The sequence below is a fragment of the Phyllobates terribilis genome, unplaced genomic scaffold (genome assembly GCF_046119375.1).
Source record: "Phyllobates terribilis strain yellow unplaced genomic scaffold, ASM4611937v1 Scaffold_3__8_contigs__length_932513732, whole genome shotgun sequence".
Taxonomy (NCBI): Eukaryota; Metazoa; Chordata; class Amphibia; order Anura; family Dendrobatidae; genus Phyllobates; species Phyllobates terribilis.
In genome coordinates this window covers 370,023,557-370,045,325 of record NW_027362763.1, presented here as the reverse complement: position 1 = coordinate 370,045,325, position 21,769 = coordinate 370,023,557, and the positions used below count along the sequence as shown (strand labels likewise).

Here is a 21,769-nt window from a genome sequence, read left to right as displayed (position 1 = left end):
TCTGCATCTACCTCTGAAAAAATATTTGGCCTTCTAGCTGTGTGTGGGACTTGTTCTATTAATCCATGTATACTGACCTCCATCAGGTTGCAAACTGAATATAATTTTTTTCTGCATCTAGCTCTGAAAAAATATTTGGCCTTCTAGCAGTGTGTGGGACTTTCTCTATTAGTCCATCTATACTGACCTCCATCAGGATGCAAATTAAAAATAAGTTATAGCTGCATCTAGCTCTGAAAAAATGTTTGGGCTTCTAGCAGTGTGTGGGACTTTCTCTATTAGTCCATCTATACTGACCTCCATCAGGTTGCAAATTCAAAATAATTTTTTGTCTGCATCTAGCTCTGAAAAAATAATTGGCCTTCTAGCTGTGTGTAGGACTTGTTCTATTAGTCCATCTATACTGACCTCCATCAGGTTGCAAACTGAATGTAATTTTTTTCTGCATCTACCTCTGAAAAAATATTTGGGCTTCCAGCTGTGTGTGGGACTTGTTCTATTAGTCCATCTATACTGACCTCCATCAGGTTGCAAATTGAATATAATTTTTTTCTGCATCTAACCCAGCCAATAGTTTTGGCCTAATACCACAGTTTGGCCACTCAGCTCTGCTCGGTTCCCATCCATTGTTTTTTTGTGCAAACAACTCCAGAGTTGTGAATTAGTTAACCACCAACATGAGTGGAAAAAGGCCTGCTGCTGGTGGAAAGGGGAATAGGCGTGTTGGGAAGGGGAAAAAAGGTTGTGTCCGTGGGGTAGGTGTTAAAGCAACAGTAACATCTGCAGAAGAAAGACCATCTTCCAGCCAAACTAAAATGTCTACTTCTTTTAGCGGACAATGTGATAAGATCCCTTTCTTACGGCCACGCCAATCGCTACAAATTCCAGATGAGGCACAAAAACAGCAGGTGCTTCAACGGATATCAAGTGCTCCTTTAAGTGGGCTCTCCTCCACATCAACTTCAACATCACAAATACTCCAGTCCTCAAAGGTGTCACCCCAATCGCACTTGCTTCCTCACAGCTCCCAAATCTCCAGCTGCCCGTCTGAGTATGAGGTAGAACAGATGGTTGAGTCTGCAGAGCTGTTTACTCATACTATAGCCTGGGAATCAGAGGTCGACTCCAGCGCTTCTGTGAATCCAGACGAGGAAATGATCTGCACTGATGCCCAGAATCTTTATGAATCGGATCCAGGACCAGACGCAGAAGGTTCTGACCATAATGTAGACCCTCATTCCCAAACTGTAACTCCTGTTGGTGGAGACAATGAGGAAGACGATGATGAGACTCAAATACCTGATTGGAGCAACAACTTTAGTTTTTTGTCAGGGCAGGAACAGGTTGGCTCTGAGGACGACGGGTGTGATAACGCACAGGGTGATGATGATGAGGTTGGAGATCCCACTTACTGTCAACCCACAGTCAGCCAAGAGATGAGGTCAGCAGAGGAGGTGGAGGAAGATGCTAGTGACGACGAGGTCAGGTTGCGCCTTCCTGGACAGAGACGTAGTACTGGAAGCACGTCAACAACTGCATCCTCAAACACAACTCTGCCTCTCACCACAAGTCGTGGTGGCTCTTCAGGTCGCATGGGTGCTAAGCCTTGCATAGCCTGGGCATTTTTTCAGATCGATAAAGATGACCCAACTCGTGTTATCTGTAACATTTGTCAGCAAAAGCTAAGTAGAGGCCAAAAAATACATAGTTTGAGTACTTCATGCATGAACCGGCACATGGACATGAAGCATAAGTTGCAGTGGGAAGCTCAGTGTGCTACAATGCGGCCTAGCCGGCCGGGCCAACCACCGTCTGCCATATCTTGTGCATCCGCGGCCTCTTCATCCTCTGTGACTGGGGGGACAGCAGTCACACCTGTTTTGGGGCGCAGACCTGCCACCTCTTTACCCGCAACAGCCAGCGTGATTGGCAGGTCATCATTTTCTTTGGAGGTGGTAACACCAGCTGGTGTTGAGCGCTGTCCGACATCAATAGCACCACCTTTGGATCAAGGCAACCTAACATGTCCGCCTGCATCTTCCTCACAGACTGGCAGTTTGCCGGGGACACCCTTATCAACCCCGTCTAAGCACAATAGCCAGCCCTCGGTTCCTCAGATGTGGACAAGTAAAAGACCATTTCCTCCTAGCCATGAGAAAGCTAAGAGGTTGAATTTCACCATCTGCAAGCTCTTGGCTACAGAAATGCTGCCTTTCCGCCTGGTGGACACAGAGGATTTTCAAGACCTTATGTCCGTCGCAGTGCCCCAGTACCAGATGCCCAGTCGGCACTACTTCTCAAAGAAAGGTGTGCCTGCGCTCCACCAGCATGTCGCACACAACATCACCGCTTCTTTGAGAAATTCTGTGTGTGACAGGGTGCATTTCACCACAGACACTTGGACGAGTAGGCATGGACAGGGGCGTTACATGTCGCTGACTGGGCACTGGGTAACTATGGTGACAGCAGGACAAGGGGCTGCTGCATAAGTCTTGCCGTCCCCACGAGTTGTGCGTCAATCCTCTTTATGTCAAAGTTCCTCCACTGCTTCTGCCTCCTCAACCTCCTCTCGGTCTTCCACCTGCACCCAAAGCCTGTGTGGTCATGCCACAAGCTTTCTAACTGCGCAGAAGGGATCCTGCACACCTCCTTACTATGCTGGCAGTAGGGCTCAACGTCATCAGGCGGTTTTTACTTTGAAATGTCTGGGAAATGTGAGTCACACAGCTGAGGAGTTGTGGTCAGCTCTGGAGAACCAATTTCATGAATGGTTGTCTCCACTGCACCTGAAACCAGGGAAGGCCGTGTGCGACAATGCTGCAAACCTGGGTGCGGCCCTTCGCCGGGGCAATGTCACACATGTGCCTTGTATGGCTCACGTGTTGAACCTGGTTGTCCAGCAATTTTTTGCCCACTATCCCAGACTAGATGGCCTTCTGCAGAGGGCTCGGTCGCTGTGTGCTCACTTCCGCCGTTCGCATCCCGCAGCTCAGCGACTTACATCTCTACAGAAGTCGTTGGGCCTGCCACTTCACCGGCTAAAATGCGATGTGCCTACCCGGTGGAATTAAACTCTGCACATGTTGCAGCGACTGTGGCAGCACCGACAAGCCCTGGTGCAATACGTTCTGACGTATAGCCTGGGCCAACGAGATCCAGAGGTGGGGCAAATCACGCTGGAGGAGTGGTCTCAGATCAGGGACCTATGCACCCTTCTGCACAGTTTTGAAATGTCGACGAAGATGTTTAGTGCTGACGATGCCATTATCAGCATGACTATTCCGGTGATTTACATGCTGGAGCACATGTTAAACAGAATTCGGAGTCAGGTGGTGGCACAAGAGGAGGTGGAGGAAGTAGAGGAGGAGGAGTTGTATGCGGAAGGGCTAACATCTGCAAGGTCCAGACGGTCGGCAGCACCAAGGCGGCAGGCATGTGAGGGTGGGGGAGATGGTTTTACCAGGGCGAATGGTAGCAGCCAAACTAGTGAGGAATGTGCAGGAGCCCAGGAAGAAGTGGAGGATGAACTGATGGAAGGCTCATCAGATGAGGGAGACCTTGATCACATTTCTGTTGTGCGAGGTTGGGGGGAGAGGACAGAGGAAGGAAGCATGATTGTTACCTCGCCACCAACACAACAGGGACTTGGTGCTCCTGGATGCGCAACACACATGAGTGCCTTCTTGCTGCACTACCTGCAACATGACCCTCGAATTGTGAGAATTAGAAATAATCCTGACTACTGGGTTGCCACACTGTTAGATCCCCGGTAAATTTGCAGAAATTATTGCTGCCATAGAAAGGGATGCACGCATGCAGGAGTATCAGCAGAGACTGTTGCAGAATCTTACATGTGCTTTTCCACAAAACACCAGTGGTGCACGTAGTGAATCTCACAGTTCCAACTTGCCAACCGTGGGACCGTCAATTGTTCAGCACTCAAACCGTAACAGAACCACAGTATCTGCTGGTAACATCAATTTTGCGGAATCATTTCACCACTTTTTTAGCCCATCCTTTGCAAGGCCACAGGAGACAAGAAGTCTGACACATAGTCAACGCCTAGAGACGATGGTACAGGAGTATCTCCAAGTAAACATTGAAGCCATGACTGTGTCACTGGACCCTTGCTCTTTTTGGGCTTCCAATCTGGATAAATGGCCGGAGCTAGCCACTTACGCCTTGGAGATCTTGTCATGCCCCACAGCCAGCGTTCTGTCTGAACGTGTGTTCAGCGCTGCTAGTGATGTGCTGACAGATAAGCGCACGCGGCTCTCCACTGATAATGTAGACAGACTCACGTTCATAAAGATGAACAAATCATGGATCCAAAACGACTTTTCTACCCCTGTGTCATCCTGGGGAGAGTAAAAGCTTGATGATTGGTTAAAATCACCCTACCAACCGTTTTAAGCTTTCAAATTACGAATCATGTTTATCTGTATCTTGGCTGGAAAATAATTTGGGTTTTGTAGCAGTGTGCAGCACTGATTCTATTAGGCCATCTATAATAAGCTCCACCAGATTTAAAATTACTAATCATGTTTATCTGTATCTTGACTGGAAAATAATTCGGGCTTTGTAGCAGTGTGCAACACTGATCCCATTAGGCCATCTATACTAAGCTCCACCAGATTTAAAATTAATAATAATTTTTAGCTGCATCTAGCCCGGAAAATAATTTTGGGGCTCCGAGATGCGCAAGACACATAAGTGCCTTCTTGCTGCACTACCTGCAACATGACCCTCATATTGTCAGAATTCGAAGTAATCATGACTACTGGGTTGCCACACTCTTAGATCCCCCAAACTTTTCGATCAACCTTTTCATTTTAATAAAGACCAAAAAAATGGTCATTTTTGAAATTATAAGCATTAGCAGGTTATTAGAAACAGAAATCAAACAGTTTTCAACTCAAAACTTTATTCTAGGTGATGTTACATTTTCACATAGGACCCCTTGTTCGAAAGGAGCTTCTGAACTCTCTCGTCCATTGAATTTGTCAGGTTTTGGATGGTTTCTGCTTCAATTGTTTTGCATGAGGACAGAATACCCTCCCAGAGCTGTTGCTTAGATGTGAACTGCCTCCCGCCATCATAGACACTCCTTTTAATGATGCTCCAAAGGTTCTGAATGGGGTAGAGGTCAGGGGAGCATGGGGGTCACACCATAAGTTTGTCCCCTTTTATGCCCATATCAGCCAGAGATGCAGATGTTTTATGTGCAGCATGAGATGGTGCATTATCATGCAAAAAAATGATCTTGCTGTGAAATACACGGTTCTTCTTCTTGAACCATGGCAGGAAGTGCTGTTTGAGAAAATCCACATACATTATGGAGTTCATCTTTAGCGCCTTCAGGGATCCTAAAGGGGCCGACAATCTCTCTCCGCATGATTCCAGCCCAAAACATTACTCCACCTCCTCCTTGTTGGCGCTGTAGTCGTGTTTGCGTGGGGTGTCCATCAACCAGCCATCCTCCACTCCATCCATCTGGACTATCGAGCGCTGCACGGCACTCATCCGTGAACAAAACAGTTTTGAAATCAGTCTTCATGTAATGTTTGGCCCACTGGAGCCGTTTCTGCTTGCGTGAAGTGGATAGAGGAGGTCGACAGGATGGCGTATGCACAGCTGCAAACCTCTGAAGGACCCTGCATCTTGTTGTTCGGGGGATGTTGGAGGCACCAGCAGCTTCAAAAACTTGTCTGCTGCTATGACAAGGCTTTTTTGCCGCTGCTCTTTTAACCTGACGTAATTGCCTGTAGGAAAGAGTCCTCAATTTGCCCTTATCAGCACGCACACGTGTGTACTGTGAATCAGCTACATACTTCTTGATTGCCAAGACAGTTCATCCTGATCATCGCACAATGTTGATTGTAGTCATGCCTTGACCTAAGCACTCCACAATTTGTTGCTTCTCAGCAGCCGACACATCCTTTTTCTTTCCCATTTTGGCAGAAAATGTAGGCTGCTTAATAATGTGAGACAGCCTTCTTAAGTAGTCTTGCCTTTCATTGGACACACCTGCCAAACTAATTAGCACAGGTGTCTGCAATTGCTTACAGTGATATAAAGAGCCCTGACACACATCATCATCAATGAGTTTAACTGACAAACAAACAAATTCTTCCCTTATCACTCCTAAACACTTTTTGCATAATAATTTGGAACACAGTGTACATGTGCTTTTCCACAAAACACCAGTGGTTCACGTAGTGAATCTTACAGTTCTAACTTGCCAACCGTGGTCTGTATGGAGTTGTTCAATAAAGGGCCCAAAATTAAGATAACATAGATGGGAGAGGTCTCTATGAATAAGAATTCCTAAGTATTTGATACCCTGTGAGGGCCAGGCAAAGGGAAAGTTGGACTGGATGGAATCCTATATGGATTTGGGGAGGGAGACATCGAGGGCCTCAGACTTCGCTGCATTGATTTTAAAATTTGACCATGTAACAAAGTGATCTATTTCAGCCATAACAGCATGGATGGATATATGTGATTAAGTGATATATACTAGGACATCATCAGCAAATAGAGAGCACTTGTACTCGGTGCCTCCCACCTCAATCCACCTAATATTGGGGTTATGTCGAATTGATGAGAGCAGGTGCTCCGTCACTAGGATGTATAAGAGAGGGGACAGAGGACATCCCTGCCTTGTCCCATTGGTGATTGTGAAAGGTGATGAAAATGTTCTGATGCACCCCCTGGGCCTTGGGACACCTGGAGCCGGACCCTTTTTGGTGGATGCTGGTGGTTGTAGTCTTCGTGGCGGCGACCCGGTTCCGTGGCTCAGGGTGGTCAAACCAGTGGCGGAACTATTTATGTGATTTTGATGTTTAAATGTCTGACTACGCCACCCGTGGATTGCGGTCAGAGTGAACCGCCGCTGCAAGGCAGACCGCTGAGGCTGGTGTTGTGGGTGCAGCAGAGCGTAGCATAACTCCCCACGGGAGGAGTATAGCCTCAGGGCAGTGTATGCGGAGGATGGGGGTGATGGTGCAGGGCAGCAGAAGTAACGACACGGAGTCAGTGATGCAGTCCAGGGCCTTTACTCACAGTTCTTATTATCCAGACCACGTCTGCAGGTAACGGCTGCCCACGTCGTACTGTGCTCACCAGGTGAGGGGCTCAGACAACTCCCAGATAACTTTGGAGCGCTTCACAGGACCCCCTTTGTGTGTCCTTTGTCTGGCCTTTCTTACCAACCCTTCTGTCCGGCTGCCTCGGGCCTCCTCTTGGTAAACTTGGCGCCAGTTTCCCTGACCCTATGTGGTGCCTTCCTAGCGGGTGTAGCGAGGGGCTGCGCCACATAAAATGTCACAGCCTCCGTTTTCTAGCTGAGGGTCGTTTCCTGCCTCCACTAGTTTCGGGGACCGGTCTCCCCCTTTGGCCTGACCCCTCCACGCAGGTGGATTCGGGCGTGCGGTGGCAACTCGCCTGTCCGCACCCCTGGGATCCCTTCATTCCTCGTTCCTGGAGCCTTCTCTGCTCCTCTTCCTTCCTTCTCCCTCTTCCAGGCCTGGGCCTCTGTTACTAGGCCCGCCTCCGGAGCAGAGCTCATGCAGAGCCCCTGCTCCCTGCCACTTCTGCTTAGACTTCTCTGCACTGAACTAAGATGGTGCCCACCTTTTATACTCCCTTCTCAATGCACCCAGGAACTGCTTCCTCCCTGTTCCTGCACTTCAGGGTTCCCCTTCCTCAGTGTTCCCTCCCCCCACTCCAGCCAGGGACAGGGACTGTCGTGCCCATCTCAGAGGCATATTGGTCGCCCTGCCCCACGGCAATGTGGTGTAATGCATGCAGGTGTCGGGTCCTGATCCACACTCCATCCTTACCTGAGAGTGAGATATCACACCTCTGGGTGAGGTGTAATACCTCTGTAGCAACCGAGCCCTCAGGGTGCTACAGTTCCATTTATCTTCAGCCTAGGTGACGTATTGTGATACAGGGCCATGATTTTGGCTATAAAAGGGTCCCCTAGACCCCTACCCCAAGCTTTTTAAGAGAATCATATATGGCGTGCCAGGAGACTCTATGGAATGCTTTCTCAGCATCGAACGAGAGTATCTAATTACAAATTTTTAACTGCATCTAGCCCAGGAAATACTTTGTGCCTAGTAGCAGTGTCTGCTAGTCAGCGGATTATCCCGGCTGTTAAGCAAGCTACACCACCTGTAGTTTGGACACTTAATTTTTTCAAAGGAAATGCTTCGGGACCACGGGATACTCAGTGAAGAGCATCAGGAGGCACCCCAAGGCATAGGGGCTGGGACTGGCAGTATGATGCCTTGCGGTGGACAGCCGAGCTCGATCCTTATAAAAGCTTTTTAACTGCAGCAGCTTTAGTGGACGCTACTGGAGCTGGAATTACGTGGCTGCTGGCATGAGACTTGCCCTCCAATAGATCCTTGTAAATGGATTTAAAGTGTATTCATTCAAATTAGAGAGACAATTTAAATTAAAAAGTTTAGAGCTGCCTCCACCACAGGGGGGCTCGCTCGACCCACCAGTGGACAGGCACCAGTATTGGGAGAGGGGGGCTGGCCGTCAGGGTTCACCGCGGCTCTGGCACAAACCCGGCGACACGGAGGTGGCACGGGCAGGAGCGGACTGAACATGTCGGCTTCTCACTTTTTGGATTTTAGAAGGGCATGACATGCGTATATCTGTGTCTCCCCCTCCTTTTACTCCTCCACCTCTTTTCTTTTCGCATGACTATATGTACTTGTCACTTTTCCATGTGTTAGTTGTGTCTTCTGAGCAGTTTGTCAGCTTTTGGACACCTTTGAAGGTGTTTTCTATGTGTTTCTATGTGTTTTTGTTTGCCTGCCATTGGTTTTAACGGTGTTCGAAGGTGTTCGACGAACAGTTCGACGAACAGTTCGGCGAACACACGGGTGTTCGACGAACCGAACCGAACTCGAACACTACGGGGGTGGCTCAACACTAGTCGCAATGTGGCACAAGCCAGGCATGTTTTTTGCCAAACAGGGTGACTGACAGTACATTTCTCTTGAATATGTATCCCCTATCTCAGTTACAATGTGGCACAACCTGTGACAAGGACCTCCAATGACAAATATTAGTTTAGTAGGACCACTGTCCATTCCAGATTTGTCCACTGCACAATGTGCATAGGGTCTGTAAAAATGAGCCCTATGGGCTGAGTGATGGTTGACGTAGGAAGCCACCATTCCAAGGGCCTCCAATCACAAATAGTAGTTAGGCTGGAGTAGGAATACTGTCCTGGTTTGTTCACTGCACAATGTACATAGGGTTTGTAAAAATGAGCCCTATGGGCTGAGTCATGGTTTACAAAGGAAGATAACGGGTTTTTATGGGAAGGGGGTGACGTTAACAGCAGTAGCATGAATCTGCATTTTTGGTGAATTTAGGTTGGCTTACTGTCATCTGGAGGGATTACAAACTGTGGAGATATCTAGTCCTTGTTGAATTTTATCAGAGTAAGTCTGTCTGCATTTTCCATGGAGAGGCGTGTGCGCCTATCAGTGATGATTGCCCCAGCGGAACTGAAAACACGCTCAGACACCACACTAGCAGCTGGGCAGGCTAGCACCTCCAAGGCATATAAGGAGAGTGTTCAGCTTAGACACCCAATAATTAAAAGGAACTGAAGCATCAGAAAGGACGCACATATGGTCACTTAAGTACCCCTTGACCATGTTCTGCAACTTATCCCTCCTTGGCATTGTTACAGGCACAGATAGCCCTTGCTGTTGTGCTAGTTTATTGAAAATTGCCCAATTTGTGCACATTTTCCTCCCACCTCTGTTGGAGCTGGTGTTCCTGTCTCTCCCCATTATCCCTTGGTGTACCTCTGCCACCATCATTGTCTGAGGGTGATGTTTTTAGGAACTGATCTACAACGGCCTTCTTGAACGATTCCAAACTCTTGGTGACTCCAAACTCTTTGGTGACTCCAAAAGGAGAGAAGGAAATTTCTCCTTGTATCGTGGATCGAGAAAGGTAGCCAACCAGTATAGGTTGTTGGATAAAATGTGAATCACGCAAAGGTATTGCCACAGACACACATGAACTGTGCCATTTGGGCCAAGCTGCAAAAAGGTAAATGTGCTGTGTCCCCAACAGTAGAAAAAGTACCCATCCTCTCCTCTCACTGACTCGCCTCCTCCTCCACCTCCTCGTCCTCCTCTCCAGACCATCCAGCCTGGACAGACATGAAGCTTGGGTTGGGTGTCCCCTCTGTAGCATTACGAGTCCCCTCGGTAGCGCAGAAAAGCAAGTCCTCTCCCTCCTCATCTTCCTCCTCATCACCCATTGTTGCCTCAGAATATTGGCTGGGCCACCAGGTAACGCCCATTATCACAGATAACCAGACTGGGGTGGAGGTGCAGCGGGGAGAGCCACTGATCGGTCTGTTGTTTTAAAGCTTGTCACAGCTGCTGAACAGGTCCCAGCTTGTCAGTGATGGGGAGGGTAATTCAACAGATGGTGAGGAGCAGGAGGAGGGGAGAGAGGAAATGAAATATGAAGAGGTGGAAACCCTGACAGAAATTGGGCCCGCTATTCTTGGCATGGGTAGGATGTGTGATGTTCCCGTTTGCGCCTTTGTCCCACACTTCACCAGGTTCACCCAGTGTGCCATGACAGAAATGTATCATCCCTGTCCACAACAACTTGTCCAGATGTCTGGTGTTAGGTTGACCTTCCCAGTTACGGCGTTGGTGAGAGCACAGTTCAGATTGTTTAACATGTGCTTGTGTAATGCAGGTACGGCACACCGAGCAAAATAGTGGCGGTTGGGAACACTGTATCGTGGGGCAGCCACAGCCAGGAGATCACGGAGAGACTGTGTCCCCACAAGCCTAAATGGCAACATCTCCACAGCTAGCAATTTGGCAATCTGCGAGTTTAGTATTTGTGCCTGTGGGTGCACGGCTGGGTATTTACGCTTTCTTTCCAAGCTCTCAGGCGCGGACAATTGGATGCTTTTCTGGGAAAAGGAAGTGCACGTGGTTGATGTTTGTTGTGTGTGAGCAACCGCAGCTTGAGGGCCTTTGCCCTGGCCTCTGCTCAACTTGGTATGGCAGATACTACAGACTACAATGTTTTTCTCTGAAGGACATTCAGAAAAAAAAATTACCCTTGCCCTGACTTGGCGCACAGCAGGGGTGCTCATGGGAACAATTGACCCAGTTCTCACTCTGGACAAACCACGACCCCTTGATGCCTGTGTTGGTGCTACATATCCATCTTCCTGTGTGTTTCTGTCATGACTATGTATGCCAACGGTCCAGGTCGGATCAGTGGACTCATCATCGACCATCTTGTCTTCCATCTCATCCTCTTTCCCAGTTGACATTGTAGACTGACCTGATGGCAACTGTGTCTCATCATAATCAGCCTCCACCTCTGGAGACAGTAAATGATTATCCCGCCAAGTGGCTTTCTTCTGGCTGTAGGTCCTCAAATACTTGAGCATCAACGCACGCCACCTCCTCTTGTCCCTCTTCAATGCTGCACGGTGATAGGCCAGTGCCAACCAAAGGATATGTACCAAACAGATCCTCGCAGTGGCCAAGCTTGGGGTCATATGTCTCCTGTGACTTCTGTGTATCCACAGTACACTGTAACATCGTGGAAGATTTGAAGCTACTTGACAAATGCGTAGAGGCCTTGTCTGCTATCCAAGACAGAATCTGCTCTCACTCTTCTGGCTTCCACACACGTTTACGTTCCATAAGTGGACTAATATGTACAGAAGGCAGTCTGACACCCTAAAATAGTGGTTGAAATGGCCTGGTGCGTGCTTTGTAGCAGGCAGTAGGAAAGGTTTGGACTACTGCTTTGTGCAGGTCACTCAATGATTTTTTAAGTGGGCTATTATGGACAGAACGCAGGCTGACACCAAAAAATAATGGTTAAAATGGGCTGGTGCATTCTTTGTAATAGGCAGTAGGAGATGTTTGGACTACTGCTTTTTGCAGGTCACTCAATGATATCTTAAGTGGACTAAAATGGACAGAAGGCAGGCTGACACCCCAATATAGTGGTTAAAATGGCCTGGTGCGCGCTTGGTAGCAGGCAGTAGGAAATGTTTGGATTACTGCTTTGTGCAGGGCACTCAATGATTTTTAAGTGGACTAATATGGACAGAAGGCAGGCTGACACCCCAAAATAGTGGTTAATATGGGCTGGTGCGTGCTTTGTAGCAGGCAGTAGGAAATGTTTGGACTACTGCTTTGTGCAGGACACTCAATGATTTTAAAAGTGGACTAATATGGACAGAAGGCAGGCTGACACCCCAAAATAGTGGTTAAAATGGCCTGGTGCGTGCTTTTTAGCAGGCAGTAGGAGATGTTTGGACTACTGCTTTCTGCAGGGCACTCAATGAGTTCTTAAGTAGACTAATATGGACAGAAGGCAGGCTGACACCCCAAAATAGTGGTTAAATTGGCTGGATGCATGCTTGGTAGCAGGCAGTAGGAAATGTTTGGACTACTGCTTTGACCCCTAAAACAGCAGGGAAAATATACAGGTGCTAAAAAAAAAGGCAGCACAAAATGCTACTTCTGTGTGTGCTGGAAAAATATTGCTTTGCCTCTGACAAGAGCTGTTTTAATATGGAAACTGGAAGAACACTTTAACCTCTCCCTACCTAACACACAATCTCTCCCTCCCTGTACTCTGACTTTGTTGTGTGCCTTCAGCTCTGAAAAGAGCTATTTTTTGGTGGTATTATGGAGCTAGTGAGCAGCTCCTTTTTATACAGAACTAGTACACACTTCAGGTAGCCTTTAAAAGGGCTTTTGTTTTATCAAGAGGCCTTAACACTCTCCCTAACAGCTCAACGATCTCTCTCTAGGCTATTACAACACAGGCTCCAGATACAATGTGCACAAAATGGCAGCGGCGGGGCTTAAATAGACCCTATGATGCTGGACGGCCAGCCAATCACAGTAATGCCACAACCAAGATGTCTGCAGTGTTACTGTGATTGGTTAAGAAGCCCAGTATGTTTAGTGGCTGCAATGAAGGCGCCAAAACTGCAGGGCGGGATATCCGATTATAGCGAGGCGAGTACACAAATACTCGCAGAATAACGAGTAACCCAAATTCAGTACTATTCTTGCGAATAGCGAATAGTATCGAATACAGTCGCTCATCACTAGTCATAATACCTTTTTACATTGCCTTCCACATTGCAATTCTAATGCAAACACAGACACTATCTGTCCCATATAGTAAAGCCCTAAGCAATGTAAGCAAAAATTCCTCCTTAGAGTGTGAGACACATTTCTTAATACAGTGACAGCCAAAATGTCCCCAAACAGTGCCTCAAAATCAGCACACTTGATAGATGCTTCATATACTGATAGATGCCTGAGTACCACAGGTCCATTCTTCTAAAAAAAATTTTGTAGGCACCAATAGGTTGAGTAGTGTGAACGCAATCCCGCTACCATTGCTAGTTATAGAGAGTTTAGAAACGAATATATTCAGTTTTCAGTAAAAAGTAATCTCATGTATCAACAACTTGTTATAATCGGTCTCAGATCATACCAGGAGTTGTCAGTACATGCTAAGAACAGAAGCTTTCCATTGACATGAGATTATTAGTTCTGCAAGTTGATGATTGAAACTACAACGCTTGGGAAAACCTGCAACTACAAGACTCTGCAAATTCTGAAAGAATTATTTTCTTCACAACTGCAGTAAAGGCTCTAAAATAAAGTCCTGGCCAGCCTCTAGAGGTGATTGAATTTTTTTCCATGTATTTTTTCATAAGATTTGATTAGCAGCAAATCGATTCGCCATGAATCACAATATTTCAACGCCTCCAATTGTCTTGAAATAATGTGTAACACTCTGAGATCTCTTAGAACTAAATCCTACCCCTACAAGCTCTTTAATAAAAACACAGCCTTAGTAATGTGATAGTGACCTCACCATTAGAAATTGAGCGTAACCCTGTAGTATCCAACATTCCATTTAATAACACAGCTCATTGACAGACTGTTCATGTTTTATTACATTAAAAAACGGTCCAAAAATTATCTTTGTGTAATGAGGAAGACCATTCTATGCAGTACACTGGCCTGTTGTGACTGAGATGAGTGATGCAGTTACTAGAGACAAAGAAGATCAATTGTGACCTGCATTTGGTAATAGAGATGAGCGTTGTTCTACTCGAACTGTTCGCCAATCTCAAATTCGAGCTGTTTTGGGCGGTGTTCGAGCCGTTCGGCGAACACGAACAATTTGAGAAAAATTCGGCTGTTCGAGGTTATGTTCGATAACTGTTCGTGCACCAAAATCATAACTGGATTTTTTCTCAGTAATGATGAAAATTAATGTTAATACGCAGTTTGAGTGTACAGCGGGGTGGGGGGAGGGGCAGGGGATGGATCTCTGCAGGAACAATGAAGATCTCCATTTTTTTTTCTCTTTCCCGCATTTACAGTGGGGAGGTGCAATCTGTCAGCCTATCAGCAGCGCACACACGGAGCGAAGTGCTTTTTTTCACACAAGCAAGGGCATGTGTCATTGGCAGTGTATGTCACATGTCCTTGCCCTATAAGACCAAGCCATTTTCCCCGTCGCCACCATTTTCTCACTGCTGCAGCTGCGTGTTAGATGGCACCGCTGTTGCTGTGTGCGCTATACCTTGTTAATTTCAAGCCAATTTTCGCACAAATCTACAGATAGCTTGGGAGTAGGGAATAGTTGTGATTGCAGTCCTTTTAAGGGCTAGGTTACAGCATTTCCTACGACTTTTATCAGGCAGGTCTGTGCTCTTAAATAGATAGATTGTGGGAGTAAAGACTAATTGTAATTGGAGTCCTTTTCAGGACTAGGTTACATCAGTTCCTATCAGTTTTTGCCAGGCAGGTCTGTGCCAGTGCTGTGCAAGTTTTTTTCACAGCATTTGTCTGAATCTAGCAAAGCTAATCCTTTTTGGCCTATTGCAGAGTGTGTTAGTCAGTGGAGTAGCCTATCTGTGTTGCAAGATATACCACCTGTGTATAGAATACCAGTTTTTTACTGCACCTAGTCAAGTAAAATCTTTTGGGCATAGCATCATTCTATTAGTCCATCTATACTGACCTCCATCAGGTTGCAAATTGAATATAATTTTTTTCTGCATCTAGCTCTGAAAAAATATTGGGCTTCTAGCTGTGTGTGGGACTTGTTGTATTAGTCCATCTATACTGACCTCCATCAGGTTGCAAACTGATTATATTTTTTTCTGCATCTACCTCTGAAAAAATATTGGGCTTCTAGCTGTGTGTGGGACTTGTTCTATTAATCCATCTATACAGACCTCCATCAGGTTGCAAACTGAATATATTTTTTTCTGCATCTACCTCTGAAAAAATATTGGGCTTCTAGCTGTGTGTGGGACTTGTTGTATTAGTCCATCTATACTGACCTAAAAAGGTTGCAAACTGAATATATTTTTTTCTGCATCTACCTCTGAAAAAATATTGGGCTTCTAGCTGTGTGTGGGACTTGTTCTATTAATCCATCTATACAGACCTCCATCAGGTTGCAAACTGAATATATTTTTTTCTGCATCTACCTCTGAAAAAATATGTGGCCTTCTAGCAGTGTGTGGGACTTTCTCTATTAGTCCATCTATACTGACCTCCATCAGGTTGCAAACTGAATATATTTTTTTTCTGCATCTACCTCTGAAAAAATATTTGGCCTTCTAGCAGTGTGTGGGACTTGTTCTATTAGTCCACCTATACTGACCTCCATCAGGTTGCAAATTCAAAATAATTTTTTGTCTGCATCTAGCTCTGAAAAAATATTTGGCCTTCTAACAGTGTGTGGGACTTTCTCTATTAGTCCATCTATACTGACCTCCATCAGGTTGCAAACTGAATATATTTTTTTTCTGCATCTACCTCTGAAAAAATATTTGGCCTTCTAGCAGTGTGTGGGACTTTCTCTATTAGTCCATCTATACTGACCTCCATCAGGTTGCAAATTAAAAATAATTTTTATCTGCATCTACAGTACCTCTGAAAAAATATTTGGGCTTCTAGCTGTGTGTGGGACTTGTTCTATTAGTCCATCTATACAGACCTCCATCAGGTTGCAAATTGAATATAATTTTTATCTGCATCTAGCTCTGAAAAAATATTTGGCCTTCTAGCAGTGTGAGGGACTTTCTCTATTAGTCCATCTATACTGACCTCCATCAGGTTGCAAATTGAATATAATTTTTATCTGCATCTAGCTCTGAAAAAATATTTGGCCTTCTAGCAGTGTGTGGGACTTTCTCTATTAGTCCTTCTATACTGACCTCCATCAGGTTGCAAATTAAAAATAATTTTTATCTGCATCTACCTCTGAAAAAATATTTGGGCTTCTAGCTGTGTGTGGGACTTGTTCTATTACTCCATCTACACTGACCTCCATCAGGTTGCAAACTGAATATATTTTTTTCTGCATCTACCTCTGAAAAAATATTGGGCTTCTAGCTGTGTGTGGGACTTGTTGCATTAGTCCATCTATACTGACCTCCATCAGGTTGCAAATTAAAAATAAATTTTATCTGCATCTACAGTACCTCTGAAAAAATATTTGGGCTTCTAGCTGTGTGTGGGACTTGTTCTATTAGTCCATCTATACTGACCTCCATCAGGTTGCAAATTGAATATAATTTTTATCTGCATCTAGCTCTGAAAAAATATTTGGCCTTCTAGCAGTGTGTGGGACTTTCTCTATTAGTCCATCTATACTGACCTCCATCAGGTTGCAAATTGAATATAATTTTTATCTGCATCTAGCTCTGAAAAAATATTTGGCCTTCCAGCAGTGTGTGGGACTTTCTCTATTAGTCCATCTATACTGACCTCCATCAGGTTGCAAATTAAAAATAATTTTTATCTGCATCTACCTCTGAAAAAATATTTGGGCTTCTAGCTGTGTGTGGGACTTGTTCTATTACTCCATCTATACTGACATCCATCAGGTTGCAAACTGAATATATTTTTTTTGTATCTACCTCTGAAAAAATATTGGGCTTCTAGCTGTCTGTGGGACTTGTTGTATTAGTCCATCTATACTGACCTCCATCAGGTTGCAAATTAAAAATAATTTTTATCTGCATCTACAGTACCTCTGAAAAAATATTTGGGCTTCTAGCTGTGTGTGGGACTTGTTCTATTAGTCCATCTATACTGACCTCCATGAGGTTGCAAATTGAATATAATTTTTATCTGCATCTAGCTCTGAAAAAATATTTGGCCTTCTAGCAATGTGTGGGAATTTCTCTATTAGTCCATCTATACTGACCTCCATCAGGTTGCAATTTAAAAATAATTTTTATCTGCATCTACCTCTGAAAAAATATTTGGGCTTCTAGCTGTGTGTGGAACTTGTTCTATTACTCCATCTATACTGACCTCCATCAGGTTGCAAACTGAATATATTTTTTTCTGCATCTACCTCTGAAAAAATATTGGGCTTCTAGCTGTGTGTGGGACTTGTTGTATTAGTCCATCTATACTGACCTCCATCAGGTTGCAAATTAAAAATATTTTTTATCTGCATCTACAGTACCTCTGAAAAAATATTTGGGCTTCTAGCTGTGTGTGGGACTTGTTCTATTAGTCCATCTATACTGACCTCCATCAGGTTGCAAATTGAATATAATTTTTATCTGCATCTAGCTCTGAAAAAATATTTGGCCTTCTAGCAGTGTGTGGGACTTTCTCTATTAGTCCATCTATACTGACCTCCATCAGGTTGCAAATTAAAAATAATTTTTATCTGCATCTAGCTCTGAAAAAATATTTGGCCTTCTAGCAGTGTGTGGGACTTTCTCTATTAGTCCATCAATACTGACCTCCATCAGGTTGCAAATTAAAAATAATTTTTATCTGCATCTACCTCTGAAAAAATATTTGGGCTTCTAGCTGTGTGTGGGACTTGTTCTATTAATCCATCTATACAGACCTCCATCAGGTTGCAAACTGAATATAATTTTTTTCTGCATCTAGCTCTGAAAAAATATTTGGCCTTCTAGCAGTGTGTGGGACTTGTTCTATTAGTCCACCTATACTGACCTCCATCAGGTTGCAAATTAAAAATAATTTTTTGTCTGCATCTAGCTCTGAAAAAATATTTGGCCTTCTAGCAGTGTGTGGGACTTTCTCTATTAGTCCATCTATACTGACCTTCATCAGGTTGCAAACTGAATATATTTTTTTTCTGCATCTACCTCTGAAAAAATATTGGGCTTGTAGCTGTGTGTGGGACTTGTTCTATTAATCCATCTATACAGACCTCCATCAGGTTGCAAACTGAATAAAAAATTTTTCTGCATCTACCTCTGAAAAAATATTTGGGCTTCTAGCTGTGTGTGGGACTTGTTCTATTAGTCCATCTATACTGACCTCTATCAGGTTGCAAATTGAATATAATTTTATTCTGCATCTAACCCAGCCAATAGTTTTGGCCTAATACCACAGTTTGGCCACTCAGCTCTGCTCGGTTCCCATCCATTGTTTTTTTGTGCAAACAACTCCAGAGTTGTGAATTAGTTAACCACCAAAATGAGTGGAAAAAGGCCTGCTGCTGGTGGAAAGGGGAATAGGCGTGTTGGGAAGGGGAAAAAAGGTTGTGTCCGTGGGGTAGGTGTTAAAGCAACAGTAACATCTGCAGAAGAAAGACCATCTTCCAGCCAAACTAAAATGTCTACTTCTTTTAGTGGACAATGTGATAAGATCCCTTTCTTACGGCCAAGCCAATCGCTACAAATTCCAGATGAGGCACAAAAACAGCAGGTGCTTCAACGGATATCAAGTGCTCCTTTAAGTGGGCTCTCCTCCACATCAACTTCAACATCACAAATACTCCAGTCCTCAAAGGTGTCACCCCAATCGCACTTGCTTCCTCACAGCTCCCAAATCTCCAGCTGCCCGTCTGAGTATGAGGTAGAACAGATGGTAGAGTCTGCAGAGCTGTTTACTCATACTATAGCCTGGGAATCAGAGGTCGACTCCAGCGCTTCTGTGAATCCAGACGAGGAAATGATCTGCACTGATGCCCAGAATCTTTATGAGTCGGATCCAGGACCAGACGCAGAAGGTTCTGACCATAATGTAGACCCTCATTCCCAAACTGTAACTCCTGTTGGTGGAGACAATGAGGAAGACAATGATAAGACTCAAATACCTGATTGGAGCGACAACTTTAGTTTTTTGTCAAGGCAGGAACAGGTTGGCTCTGAGGACGACGGGTGTGATAACGCACAGGGTGATGATGATGAGGTTGGAGATCCCACTTACTGTCAACCCACAGTCAGCCAAGAGATGAGGTCAGCAGAGGAGGTGGAGGAAGATGCTAGTGACGACGAGGTCAGGTTACGCCTTCCTGGACAGAGACGTAGTACTGGAAGCACGTCAACAACTGCATCCTCAAACAAAACTCTGCCTCTCACCACAAGTCGTGGTGGCTCTTCAGGTCGCATGGGTGCTAAGCCTTGCATAGCCTGGGCATTTTTTCAGATCGATAAAGATGACCCAACTCGTGTTATCTGTAACATTTGTCAGCAAAAGCTAAGTAGAGGCCAAAAAATACATAGTTTGAGTACTTCATGCATGAACCGGCACATGGACATGAAGCATAAGTTGCAGTGGGAAGCTCAGTGTGCTACAATGCGGCCTAGCCGGCCGGGCCATATCTTGTGCATCCGTGGCCTCTTCATCCTCTGTGACTGGGGGTACAGCAGTCACACCTGTTATGGGGCGCAGACCTGCCACCTCTTTACCCGCAACAGCCAGCGTGATTGGCAGGTCATCATTTTCTTTGGAGGTGGTAACACCAGCTGGTGTTGAGCGCTGTCCGACATCGATAGCACCACCTTTGGATCAAGGCAACCTAACATGTCCGCCTGCATCTTCCTCACAGACCGGCAGTTTGCCGGGGACACCCTTATCAACCCCGTCTAAGCACAATAGCCAGCCCTCGGTCCCTCAGATGTGGACAAGTAAAAGACCATTTCCTCCTAGCCATGAGAAAGCTAAGAGGTTGAATTTCACCATCTGCAAGCTCTTGGCTCTTGGCTACAGAAATGCTGCCTTTCCGCCTGGTGGACACAGAGGATTTTCGAGACCTTATGTCCGTCGCAGTGCCCCAGTACCAGATGCCCAGTCGTCACTACTTCTCAAAGAAAGGTGTGCCTGCGCTCCACCAGCATGTCGCACACAACATCACCGCTTCTTTGAGAAACTCTGTGTGTGACAGGGTGCATTTCACCACAGACACTTGGACGAGTAGGCATGGACAGGGGCGTTACATGTCGCTGACTGGGCACTGGGTAACTATGGTGACAGCAGGACAAGGGGCTGCTGTCCAAGTCTTGCCGTCCCCATGAGTTGTGCGTCAATCCTCTTTATGTCAAAGTTCCTCCACTGCTTCTGCCTCCTCAACCTCCTCTCGGTCTTCCACCTGCACCCAAAGCCTGTCTGGTCATGCCACAAGCTTTCTAACTGCGCAGAAGGGATCCTGCACACCTCCTTACTATGCTGGCAGTAGGGCTCAACGTCATCAGGTGGTTTTTACATTGAAATGTCTGGGAAACGTGAGTCACACAGCTGAGGAGTTGTGGTCAGCTCTGGAGAACCAATTTCATGAATGGTTGTCTCCACTGGACCTGAAACCAGGGAAGGCCGTGTGCGACAATGCTGCAAACCTGGGTGCGGCCCTTTGCCGGGGCAATGTCACACACGTGCCTTGTATGGCTCACGTGTTGAACCTGGTTGTCCAGCAATTTTTAGCCCACTATCCCAGACTAGATGGCCTTCTGCAGAGGGCACGGTCACTGTGTGCTCACTTCCGCCGTTCGCATCCCGCAGCTCAGCGACTTACATCTCTACAGAAGTCGTTGGGCCTGCCACTTCACCGGCTAAAATGCGATGTGCCTACCCGGTGGAATTCAACTCTGCACATGTTGCAGCGACTGTGGCAGCACCGACAAGCCCTGGTGCAATACGTTCTGACGTATAGCCTGGGCCAACGAGATCCAGAGGTGGGGCAAATCACGCTGGAGGAGTGGTCTCAGATCAGGGACCTATGCACCCTTCTGCACAGTTTTGAAATGGCGACGAAGATGTTAAGTGCTGACGATGCCATTATCAGCATGACTATTCCGGTGATTTACATGCTGGAGCACATGTTAAACAGAATTCGGAGTCAGGTGGTGGCACAAGAGGAGGTGGAGGAAGTAGAGGAGGAGGAGTTGTATGCGGAAGGGCTAACATCTGCAAGGTCCAGATGGTCGGCAGCACTAAGGCGGCAGGCATGTGAGGGTGGGGGAATGGTTTTACCAGGGCACATCGTAGCAGCCAAACTAGTGAGGAAGGTGCAGGAGCCCAGGAAGAAGTGGAGGACGAACTGATGGAAGACTCATCAGATGAGGGAGACCTTGATCACATTTCTGTTGTGCGAGGTTGGGGGGAGAGGACAGAGGAAGGAAGCATGATTGTTACTAGAGATGAGCGTTGTTCTACTCGAACTGTTCGCCAATCTCAAATTCGAGCTGTTTTGGGCGGTGTTCGAGCCGGTCGGCGAACACGAACAATTTGAGAAAAATTCGGCTGTTCGAGGTTATGTTCGATAACTGTTCGTGCACCAAAATCATAACTGGATTTTTTCTCAGTAATGATGAAAATTAATGTTAATACGCAGTTTGAGTGTACAGCGGGGCGGGGGGAGGGGCAGGGGATGGATCTCTGCAGGAACAATGAAGATCTCCATT

The 21,769-nt window shown here is 45.9% G+C and overlaps 1 protein-coding gene across 2 annotated transcripts in view; it reads left to right on the top strand.

The window, feature by feature from the left end:
• The window catches only part of CSMD1 (CUB and Sushi multiple domains 1), a 2,980,041-nt gene that overhangs the window by 287,292 nt on the left and 2,670,980 nt on the right, over positions 1-21,769 (top strand). The window lies entirely within an intron of this gene.